This window comes from Ambystoma mexicanum, chromosome 2q, assembly GCF_040938575.1.
Source record: "Ambystoma mexicanum isolate Mex_15411 chromosome 2q, UKY_AmexF1_1, whole genome shotgun sequence".
Classification (NCBI taxonomy): Eukaryota; Metazoa; Chordata; class Amphibia; order Caudata; family Ambystomatidae; genus Ambystoma; species Ambystoma mexicanum.
Window position 1 is genome coordinate 1,274,020,324 of NC_090924.1, and position 12,848 is coordinate 1,274,033,171.

A 12,848-nucleotide genomic window follows, 5' to 3' on the forward strand; every position below is an offset into this window, starting at 1 on the left:
TCACAGTCCAGGCTGCACAGCTCCACTTGAAAGGTTTGGGTAAGGAAAGGAAGTTGTAGTGCCAGATCTAGGAATCACAGCCGCTGGTCTTGCTGCTTCCAGTCCTATCTATCCCTTTCTTGTGCACCCTAGGCCTCAGCAAAGCAAGCTATCCACAGCTCGCTCGGCCCCAACCAGCTCTGAGGTGCCGTAACACTTGCCTTCTCTTTGTTCACATAGAAGTGAAGACAGAGGCAACACTCCATGAGTACCCCAGGTCCCACCTTATTAGTCTGTATTCCCCACACGGGAACCACAATATAAACGGCTCCCCCCTGTATGGTGCTCCCTGCGTGGAGTGCAGGAGTGGATATAAAGCTTTCCCTTGCTGCCTGCATCCCTCATTTGTAAGTCCCAGCCATGCAGTGTTTCATCAAACACAGAAGGGGGGTCCCTTACTCAACCCTGAGGTGCTACTAGATACTGGCCTGCTCTTGAAACCTACCTTTACATCACATGAACATCAGATAACACATGAGATTATTATCTTTGAAAAATGTATTATCAAAGACCTTATATCTCTACAGAATACCCACAAACCAATTTGGCATAATTTGTCGAGCATTGAAAGATCAGGACTTGGTGATAAAACTAGCCGCGAAAGGTGGATGCATAGTGGTCATGAAGTTATCACAATATGAAAAAATGGTCCACAATCTTCTTAACGACAGGGAGAACTATAGTATCATTAAAAAAGATCCTGCAAAGGATATACAGAAAATGATACCACCTTTGGACTACAACTGGACTGGGTTTCAATACATAAATTTGGTTTCCTTAATAATCCTGTTTACAAGAACCCCAATTTCTACACACTTCCTAAAATACACACGCACAGTGCCCCCCCCTCTGCCCCACTCACAAGCACAGTGCCCCTCCCCCCCTGCCCCACTAGCAGGCTTATAGTTGCAGGCTGCGGTTCGGTACTTGAATCCCGCAGTAAATTTGTGTATTGTTTTTATTTTTAACTCCTGAGTCAACATACAACATCCTACTTACAAGACGCTGCATCAGTTATTAGTTAGATATTTGAATGAATGCATACGTATGTTGACAATGATCTACTAGTTAAATTCAATCTCTGTATGCTAGTATTCCTCAAAATGTAGCCATTAGACAGCATCTGACCATGAACTACACTAACGATAGAGTGCCAATTGCATTTATTATTGAACTTAACTTATGACCAATGCTCTCAAGGAAAATTATTTCCAATTTAATAAACAATTTTTTTTTGCAAATATGGGGTACAGCTATGGGAGCACCCTTCGCCTAAAGTTTAGCGGCCATATACATGGAAGCCTTTGAATATCAATATATCTATTCCTCTACAAATCCATTTATCAAATTCATCAAAATGTGGAAAAGATACATTAACTACCTAATTTTCGCTTGGCAGGGTAGTAGTCGCATGCTTCTTCAGTTCCTTCAAGTGTTGAAAAATTGTAACTCTAACATTCAGTTCACTACAGCATACAGCAAAACTCTGCTTTAACTTTCTTGACCTAAATGTATTAAAATTGTTAATGGCAATCTAATGTGCACTTTATACCGCAAGTCATGTGATAGAAAGACCATACTCCACTACAAGAGTTTTCAACCTCACAGTCTCAAAGACAATCTACCTTTTGGACAATATCTTAGATTCAGTCGCAGTTGAACATCCCTCTCAAATTCTTACCTCAAAGCTGATATTTTAGATCAAAGACTAAAAACGTGATACCCCAAAAAAACAACTCAATCATTCTAAAAAAAGATCTGGATATACCCCAGGGTAAAGTCTGCTCACACCTTGGACTAAAACTACCACTCAACAAAAAATTGCCTGTGTTATCACTCCCTGCTCAAAAAGATCATTAAAAAAATTGCCCATTAGTGAAAGTTAGCCTTCCAAATGTAGAGTATAACAGGTTTTCTCGTAAACAAACCGAGAATCTTAAAGAACGTCTAGTAGATTTGGAATTTGTTAAAATTCCACTTGAATCTACTATGTAGGACTGGAGACCAGTAGTTGGATATTTCCCTTGTGGTATGTGCTCTGTATGTACATTTATATAAATCACTTCCTTCATGTTCAGAGATAAAACTTGGCAAGTATGTGAAATGACCAATTGTAAAAGGCAGAACGTGATCTTCTGTATCTAATACCCATGTAAAATCAGGTATGTTGGTCAAACCATGAGGCCAGTACACATTTGGATCTCCGAACATAGATGCAGGAAAAGATGTAAAAATACACATTGTGCCCCACTTGTTAATCACTGCCTAGAATTTAAACATTCAGCAGATGATATTACTTGGTGGATTATTGACACAGTAAAATCCTCTACAAATGAGGAAACCCTTTTTATCTAAAGAGTAGAGATGGATACATAGGTTGCAGACGCATCCTCGTGGCCTCAATAAGCAATTTACACTTTAGGCTCAAGCATAACCATAGTTGAATTTTGTTCATTCATGTTGATCCATTTTACTACTATTATTCAACGCTTTTTAAAAACTATTGCCTGGGAGGTACCCAGAGCCAATGAAAATAATAGTAATGCTGGGTATATTCACAAAGATAAGCCCCGTTCTGAGCACTTTCATTAGTGCTGGGCATTTCCCTTCCCTGCCCACCCTTCCCATTAGCACCTGTGTAGATCACTGCACGGGTGCTAATGGTTTTCTTTTCTTTTGAAATAATGGAAGAAAAACGTACATTTTCACTGCCGTGCTGCTTTCAGCCAGGCAGGTCCCTCTTCAATGTTGATGAAGTCAGTCATCAACATTGAAAATGGACTGCCTGGTTTGAAGGCAGCACAGCGACGGCCGTGAGGAAAAGGTACCTTTTTCTTTTATTATTTAAAAATAAAAGAAAACATTTAGCACAGTGCAGTGATCTAAACGGGTGCCAATGATGATATGCCCCTCGGTGGCTGGGCCCACCCTGTGGGTAACAGCCCACCACCCTCTTTAAGGGACTTTCCATTGCTCAATATGCCTTCAATAATTTATTCTAAAACCCTGACCGCGATGGCTAACATAATTGCGTCATCGCGCACATGCAATGACATCATCATGCTCATGCAGAATGACGTCACTACACATACATGCAGTATTATTATTCACCCGCACCCAAACGCTATACCTTGAGAAGAATTTCAAATGAACCTTCTCACCAAGGTCTAAATATTATTTGGCAAGTCCCCTGTTGCATTGTACTTTTGTCCTTTAATTGTACTGAATGCTATATTTTTCCATAGTAACTCTTCTGAATCGATGCTCAACATATGCATTTAAGAGATTGTTATTCAGTTGTGTCCCTCCTACAGACTTTGACATATATGTCTTTAACAGACCCATGCTCTTGTCACACATTAGAGACAATCGATTTAGATCAAGTATGTCAATCAGTTTGGATTAATAATGTTTGTATATTACAATGCCCTATTTGGATATATGCCTATAACCCTCTTTTTAATGTTTTTACTCAGATCCTGAATCTCAATAGAGATAGCCTCTAAAGAACATATATCCTTCTAGAAGCCTGCAAATTCAAATGTATCTAAAACATTTCTATTCTATCCAACCCAAAGCTAGCAGTGACCTACACGCTTTAACTTTATCGATACGGGAATCTGTCAATGTCTCACATAATCTTTTATTCCAGCAACATAAACTTATTTGATTTATTAATGCAGGATCCAATGAAATGCATTGTCCCAAAGAAGGCGGTCTATAAATATTGCACTGAAACTTAATAATAAGTCGACTCTGGTCAAACCCATTGAGTGGGTTGCAAAATGAAACCTACATCTAGGGATTGAAATGTGCTTGAAAGATAAGCGATGGACTATGTATTATTCATTCTTCAATGTTTGACCTGAACTGTATCATGCAAATCACCTTGGGCACAAATTGCTTTTCATATTCTTGTTTGGATGTCTTTATTGTTGTATGTTTGCTATATTTTCTTTTAGGGAATTTCTTACCTAATGTATAAAGCGTGTTTAATGCTAAAATAAGTATTACGTCAAAAAACGATTGTTTTTGAATACATTGTAGTAAATGCACTAAGGAGTATGCAATGATAGTATGATGTATCCCTCATGTAAGTCATTTAGGATTTTTCATGAATCATTTTGAACCACTTGGTGAACGTTTGTTCCGTTGGGAACTCTTCCTTGTTGTTACACATGCAGAGTTTTCTCTGCAACCCAGGTGAGCATAAAGGAAATCCGTCTGCACCTTGCCCGGGGCATAAATGCTCAGCATGCTTCTCTCCGGACCTCCACCTGCATAAGAACCGTAGTCAGTCACTCTGCAAAGGCCCCCTTTTCCAGTGTTGCTGTTGTCTGGTTTTCTCTATCTCTTAGTTGGTAATTGTGTCAATGGCTTGCTGGAGACTATTGATTTTGCTTCGGAAGTGGTCCGCAAAGTCTTTGCAGAGATTTTGGAGGAGATGGGGTTTTTCATTTCATTCATGATTTTGTACATTTCCTTTTATGGATTTGCTGCCGTTCGGATTCTTTCATTGTTCGGCATGTTAGCGCGGCTGATGCATTCAGATGAACCTGCTGTGGTGTGTTGGTCGTAGTGATTCCTCTAGGCTTTCTCTAGCTTTAGGGTGGTTATCTTAAGCACTCAGCGTTCGGGAGTGAACCATCTTGCTGCTACTTTCTTTTGTGTAGGTTTGAACAGTTTTACGGACACCAGCCAATCCAGGCTTTTCGCAATCCAGCTATAGAGTTAGTTTGTGAAAATATCTGGCATCATTTTGTCCGGCTGATGGATATTGGACTTGGTGTTATCCATTTGTTCTAGATTTACTAGGTTTGCACGTGGTGGTTTGCACGTGGTGCCGGTGTGTGGCAGACAACTGAGCAAAGTTAGAGATCACTTTTTATCATTTTGTAACTAGTTTTCCCATTTGCTGAAACACTGACACGTTCTTCTGCTACTAGCAGGTAACTGCAGAAACTATAAGGAAGCAATCTTTTAAATCGTCTTAATCCAAGTGACCCATCTAGTTTGGCACTATGTATAAACCATCCACTTGGAATAAGGAATACGCTCCCAAACTGAAATAATGTAAGTCTGAAATTATAACTACACAATACAATTGTAAGATTCCTTTCAAGGTGTGGGCAGGGTGTACTGTCGATGTCAGCTATTGAAATAAGCATGATGCTCCCCGTTAATATGGGACTGTAAGGTTATAACTGCAACTTTTGGTCATTGGTGACCTTTGAAAATGGCTTGAGTGGTTCTAAAAGAAGAATTTCCACTTGCAAGACTACATCTTACTAATATGTATTGTAATTCATTTAAAACTAGAATCTGTAAATAAGACCTCATATTCATTCAGATTCACTGTCTGGAAGATCATCACACTTTTCTTGACCCGCAGGACCCAAACAATGCAGGAGAGATGTCTTCCTCTCTGCACTATAATGTGTGCCACAAACCATGTTAGCATAATGGTCAAAAGATGTAATCCATCTTTTCCAGGGTACTGTAGGCTCCCCAAATTCAGGCAACAAGAAAGCTGGTGGGGGAATGCTAATGAAGGTCATGGCACTCATATGTGAACACGTGACAGTGAGAAAATTTGGAAAAAATGAAGAAATGTGCCTTTGTCTGCAGTACTCAGGATGTGAGGAGTTGCCTCTCCTTTCCTTTCTTCCTTGTTTCAATAATATTCACTAGGAGCTCATTGAAAGTACATTTACGGACATTAATTTCTCTGTTTACTGTATAGATGTGTGTTGTGAATGGCCACACTGGTGCTTAGAAGAATTATGCCACGATCGAGAAAGAGGCACTAGCAATCAATTGGGCAGCAGAGAAATGGAAGTTCATTTGGGGCGCAAACTTTGAATTTCACATCGACCACAAGCCTCTAGTAGAGATAATAACTTCCAAGGGGTTGGACAAAGTCTCAGCCAGAATCAGAAGATGGGTGTCCCGTCTCCAAGAATATAATTGGGTTGTAAGAAACATACCAGGAGTGAGAAATGATGCCACTGACTGTTTATCGAGTAGAAGAGTCGTGGGACGAAGAAAAGGAACAAGAGGTGGTTTTGGAAGTTTCCTCTCTGCACATTCAATGGGAGGAATAGGAAGATGCCATGAGACACGATGTCAGTTTGTATAAAGTAATGCAGCAATTGGTGGGGGATAAACCTTAAAGAAAACATTTTGAAGAATTAGATCTATCTTCTTTCTGGGATGTGAAGGATGACCTCTATGTCCAGGGTGCACTGTTGTGGCGTTGTGACAAAATCATTCCAACTGAAGGAGAGATTGTCTCATGGAACATGGACATGGACCACCAGGGCAATCGTAAAGACTAAACAAAGGATAACAATGGCAGAGATTGGAATCTTGTGGTGAAAGAATTGTTGTGGCCAACAGGTTCACTCCTCATTGCACAACAGGGGTTTCCCCGTTTGAGCTCAGCAGAGACAGAAAAGGAAATGCCAAGATATTGCCTGCATGGATGGGTAGAACTCCTGTACCAGAATGTAAAGTGCAGTGGAGAATATCAGTAAAAGTCAGTCAAGAAACAAATTGTTGCGTGACATTGTGGGACTGAAGAGGGGCAACATTCTCCCTGCAGTGGGAAATATGGTGAGTCAAACTGCCTGTAACCCTCCGAAATGGAGGATGTAGATGGTTGAAACCCATTAAGGTGGGGGAGGTGTTCAAACATTTAAGTTGGAGGATGCCATTAAGTTGGAGGATGGCAGTGTGGAATATGGAAAGGGTGACATTGATGAGAAGTGGATCGGATGGTGGTGAGTGATGCTAGGATGAGTCACAAAAACAATTGTGGTGATTGCTCCTTGCAGAGTAACACAGATGCAAGGTCACGCAAGTCTAGGTCTACAAGGTAGTATCGGAGGCGGGAGTATCTCAGGGAAAATGCACAGAGGAAGCCCCTGCCATTTCCAAGAAAGGATGGCAGAGCTTTGTGAAGAGAATTGGGTGTGTAGTGTGGCTTGCTGCGGTGAAAGCCACATGAAGCCCTCAGATGCTGAAAGTCTCAAGTTGGAATGCTGACCGCGAAGAGCGACCGCTGGCCAAGGAAGCAGGAGGATGTGGCAGCAGGTTGGGGCTCTGTGTACATATTAGCCACTTAAATAAATACTGTCGGTTTCTTTAAGCAACTCCTGCCTGTCAATACTACACACGTCAATATCCCGCATGCTAGTTCACCTTCTCACCCACACACCTTCAATCATGGATCACCTCAGCCATCCAACACGTGCCTCTCTGCTTCCATTGCTGGGTCTCCTCTCAGCCCACACATGCACTGTTCTTACTCTCTGTCACAATCTGGAGAATGACTTGAAGTCACCGTAAGGGTATTGTCCAAATGCTTCACTTTCCCACCCGAGGCACCACTCTCCTCACCTGAGTCTTCAGGGTCTGAGGCTCCGACGCCGTGTCTGTGGGCAAGGTAATCCTTTTTACTCTTCGTTGTGAATGCTCTGACACGGAATGAAGCCGTGGTGGAACTCTGTATTGGTTACCACCTTGGCTCCGTTCCCGTATGCAGGCGGGTAAGGGGAAAAAGCCCAAAGGCGGAAAAAACCCCTGAGTTGTAGTCGTGGATTGCGATGAGAGATGTAGTTGTCGCTGTAGTGGTAGTGAAATTCCATTGCCTCGGGATCCTTTAGGTAAACAAATCGAAGATCCTTCCGGAGAGGAAATGACAAGGAAGGAAAGAACACTGGCATGTAGCCGGTAAGCGTCAAAACGCAGCAGCAGAGGGAAACCGGCGGAGGAGAGGAGCCGCCAGGGAGACGGGAAGGAAGGAGAAAAGAAGGGAGGGAAATCCCCAGAAGGGGGAACAAGAGCGAGCGAGAGGAAAGCACTGGAAGCGTCTCACCGTGAAAACGAAAGGAGACGGTTGCAACGCAAGGAATCATGGGAAGCAGGAAGTAAAATAGGCAAGACGAAGAACAGAGGAAAAAACACTAGACCGTAAACAGAGAAACGTGAAAAAAACGTGGTGGCAGTGTTAATGGCGGCGAAGCCGTAACAACGGCATCCATCGCCAACCAAGAGGGTTCATGACAGTATGCCCCCTCTTACTGCCCACCCCGCCTGGCTTACCAGGATGGCTCCGATGAAATTTAGCTACTAGGCGGGGCGCTTTGACAAAATGCACAGGTTCCCAGGAATCTTCAGACCTGGGATACCCCTTCCAGGAAATGAGATATTGTAAACGTCCCCGGTAGTAGCGGGAGTCACGGATTTTTGAAACTTCATACACCTCCTGGGAGTCTCTGGGTGAAATGTCTTGCAAGGGTTTAGACCTAAAATGTGGTTCAGTTCGTGATTCTTTGAGAAGGGAGGTATGAAACACCGGGTGCACCCGGCGAAGGTAGGAGGGTAGTTGAATCTTGTAAGCCACCGGGTTGATTCTTTCTAGGATGGGAAACGGACCCAGGAACCGAGGAGACAACTTGGAGGACCGGATCCACCTTGGTAAATATTTGGTCGAAAGCCATACCTTCGTCCCTTTAGTCCAAGTGGGGGCCGTTTGGCGATGTTGATCAGCAAGGGTTTTGTAGGTTCTAAGGCTCCTCGCTAGACTGTCTCTGGCCGTCCGGTGAGCCTCAGAAATTTCCGATAAAGCAGCTTCGGCAGCAGGAGAGTTACTGGTGTGAGAAGCAATGGGCAAAATGGACTTGGGATGAAGTCCGTAGTTGCAGTAAAAAGGAGAGATACCCGTGGCAGAGTGTTTGGAGTTGTTGTAGGTGAATTCTGCCGTGGGGAGGAGTTGTACCCAATTATCTTGGAGTCTATTTATGTAGCATCTGAGATATTGTTCCAGAGTGGAATTGAGTCTTTCCGTCTGACCATTAGTCTGAGGATGGTAGCCAGATGAAAGAGCACGGTCAATACCTAACCGGGAACACAAAGCCTTCCAGAATTTAGAAATATATTGGCTACCCCGGTCCGAAGGAATCTTATCGGGCAAGCCATGAAGACGAAATATATCTCTGGCAAAAACATCGGCCATGCGATTGGCCGTAGGTAAGCCCTCCAGAGGAGAGAAATGGGCCATCTTGGTGAATGAATCTATAGTTACCATGATGCAAGAACAGGACTCTGATAAGGGTAAATCCACAATGAAGTCAGTAGACAAGTTCCCCCATGGCCTTTGTGGTATGTCAGGCTGAGTGAGGAGACCTAACGGTTTGCCTGTTGGATTCTTTGCCATAGCGCAGACTGGGCATGCTTTTATGTATGACTGGACTTCTCGTCGAAGATTGGGCCAGAAAAACGAGCGTTTTATGAGTTCAATGGTGTTTGCCTGGCCTCGATGTCCTACAACTCGGCTGTCATGGCACCAGTAGAGAATCCTCTTGCGGAGATGTCCTGAAGGTATGTAAAGTCGGTTCTTGTAGAACCAGAGTCCATCTTTGGTATGAAACTGAGACGCCAAGCATTTGTCTCTAAAGCAGGGTTCAGAGTCAGAAGCTTCTTTGAGTTCCTGTAGAAAAGTGTGAAGAGGTGCCACTATGCGAGTAGATGGAAACATAAGTTCGGTAGAGAGGTGGCCCGAACCAGCAACCAACTCCTTGCGAGACAAGGCGTCGGCTAGGACATTCTGAGAGCCTGGTAAATAGGTAATGGTGAAATCGTATTGGGAAAAAAAATAAGCCCATCGCGCCTGGCGAGAGTTAGCACATTCGAGGGACTGCAGGACCTTTAGATTCTTATGATCCGTGCGAATGATGAAGGGAATACTGGCACCCAATAACAGATGTCGCCATTCCTCACAGGCCAATTTCATAGCTAGTAACTCCTTTTCAAGGACGGTATAGTGAAGTTGACTGATGGTCAGAGTGCGAGAGAGGTAGGCGACTGGATGTTCTATACCTTCGAACTCCTGGAGCAAGGCAGCACCGATGGCCGCGGAAGAGGCATCAGTTTCCACGATAAACTGTTTAGTTTGATCGGCCTGGAGCAATATGGGTGCTGAGCAAAACAAAGTTTTGAGATGTCTGAAACTAGACTCTGCCGTCGATGACCACACAAAGGTTCCAGATGATTTCTTGAGAAGTGTGGTTATAGGTAGCACCATCTCGGAGAACCGGGGTATAAATCTTCTGTAAAAGTTTGTTAAACCCAAGAATCTCTGAACCTCTTTGACAGAGGTGGGAGAAGACCACTCTAAAATGGCAGACACCTTGCGAGGGTCCATGGAGATACCCCGGTCAGACAAAATAAACCCCAAATAGGGAATGCTCGAGACCCCGAACTGGCATTTTTCAGGTTTGGCTAGTAAACTGTTCTCCTTAAGTCGAGAAAGCACTGTCCGGACATGCTCTTCGTGTTCCTCCTTGTTGATGGAAAATACAAGAATATCGTCTAGATAGATGATCACTGAAACAAATAAGAGATCCGAAAACATGCGGTCCATAAATCTTTGGAAAACTGCGGGAGCATTAACTAGCCCAAAGGGCATGACTCTATATTCAAACAATCCGAAGGGTGTTCGAAAAGCCGTCTTCCATTCATCACCCTTAGCAATGCGCAATAAATGGTATGCATTGCGAAGATCCAGCTTAGTGAAAATGTGAGCACCTTGAACCGCCTCAAGAATGTCTGTGATGAGTGGCATAGGATAGCGGTCTCTGACAGTGACCTTGTTGAGACCTCTATAATCAATGCAAGGTCGTAATTCTTTGGAATCCCTCTTGGAGATGAAGAAAAAGGGAGCTCCGGCAGGAGATTTTGAAGGTTGAATAAGGCCATTGTGCAGATTCACATCCAGGTAAGTTCGTAAGACCTCCTTCTCGGATCTGGACAAGGAAAACATACGACCGAACGGAACCAGTGCGTTGGGCTCAAGATCAATAGAGCAGTCCTCAGGACGATGGGGTGGTAAAGGTGCTGGCTTGACTTCTGTGAAAACCTCTCTGAAAGCCTCACCAAGATGTGCCATATTATGGACAGTTGAGGATTCCTGACAAGAAGCAGGGGTGACCTGTAGTTGTAGATAAGATTGTTGAGGAATACAATGCGTCTTGCAAAACTCAGACTCGAAACGTAGCAAATTAGATACCCAATCTATTTGTGGGTTATGTCTCCTGAGCCAAGTGATTCCCAAAATAACTGGAAAATGGGCAGCTCTAATGATGTCAAATTTAAGACTCTCCACATGCTGGGAAATTCGGACTTCTAGCTCCTCAGTCGTCTGCGTTATGGGTCCTGAAGACAAGGGAGTACCATCTACACCCTCCACCTTCTGGTCTTCGAGTCTAGCTAGCCTTTTGAGGCCCACCTTGTCAACCCATAAGGTATCAACGAAGTTACCGGCTGCTCCGCAGTCTAAGAGTGCCAAAGTCTCTACAAGCTGATCTTGGATCATCACGTTGATATTGATAACCATGAGTCTGGAATCTTCAGGTGTCTTCTTTGTGGATACAGCCAAAGAAACGTAGGGACTGGAAGATTTAGATAACCACCGGTTTTCTGTCCCTTTTAAAACCGGGGTGATTCGTTTCCCGAACGCCGTGGAGGTAGTTCGGAACAGTCCTTGAGCAGATGTTTGTCAGACCCACAGTAGGCGCAAAGCCCTCTTTCTCTTCGTCTTCTTCTTTCTTCCATGGTGAGTGGTGCTCGGGTGGTTCCAATCTGCATAGGTTCTTCACTCTGTTTAGAAGATGGAGGAAGAGTGTTGGATGATGTCCCTATGGTAGAGGGATTTTCTCTGTAACGTCTTCTTTCATTACGTCTCTCATGGAGACGATGTTCAATCTGTAGGACCGAGGATAAAAGATCCGAAAAAGAGGCAGGTCGGGGAGACCGGGCTAGTTCGTCCTTTATCTCCTCTTTGAGACCTCTACGAAAAATGGCAAATTGTGCCTGTTCAGGCCAACCGGCCCCTGCCGCCAGAGTCTTAAATCTAGTAATGTAGGTGAGGAGATCTGAGGGTCCCTGTTTAACATCCAGGAGATCCTCACAAGCAGTGTAGGTGAGTTCATGTCTTTCAAAGGATTCTCTGAGAAGAATCTTAAAATTCCCGTAATTCTGTAGAACCGGGTCTTCTCCTGTCACAAGAGGTGTAGCCCACGCAAGGGCATTGCCCACCATATTCGAAATGAGGAAGCCAACCTTAGCCTGATCAGAAGAGAACATATGAGGGCGGAAAGTGAAGTAAATAGTGGCAGCTTCCAGAAACTCTTTAAGTTTTTTGGGAGAACCGTCGAACTTCCCCGAAGATAGGGCCATAGGTGGCAATTCTGGGGGAGGGGAAGGTTCTTTGCCCAAAACCAATTGTTTTAATACCACATTTTCTGCCTTAACAGTCTGAAGCTCTTGAGAGAGGGACTGTACAGCTTTCCATAGTTCTTGGATTTGATCCTGCAACTGATCTGGAGTAGCCATTGGTATCTTCGGGCGTTGCAAACTGTCACAATCTGGAGAATGACTTGAAGTCACCGTAAGGGTATTGTCCAAATGCTTCACTTTCCCACCCGAGGCACCACTCTCCTCACCTGAGTCTTCAGGGTCTGAGGCTCCGACGCCGTGTCTGTGGGCAAGGTAATCCTTTTTACTCTTCGTTGTGAATGCTCTGACACGGAATGAAGCCGTGGTGGAACTCTGTATTGGTTACCACCTTGGCTCCGTTCCCGTATGCAGGCGGGTAAGGGGAAAAAGCCCAAAGGCGGAAAAAACCCCTGAGTTGTAGTCGTGGATTGCGATGAGAGATGTAGTTGTCGCTGTAGTGGTAGTGAAATTCAATTGCCTCGGGATCCTTTAGGTAAACAAATCGAAGATCCTTCCGGAGAGGAAATGAC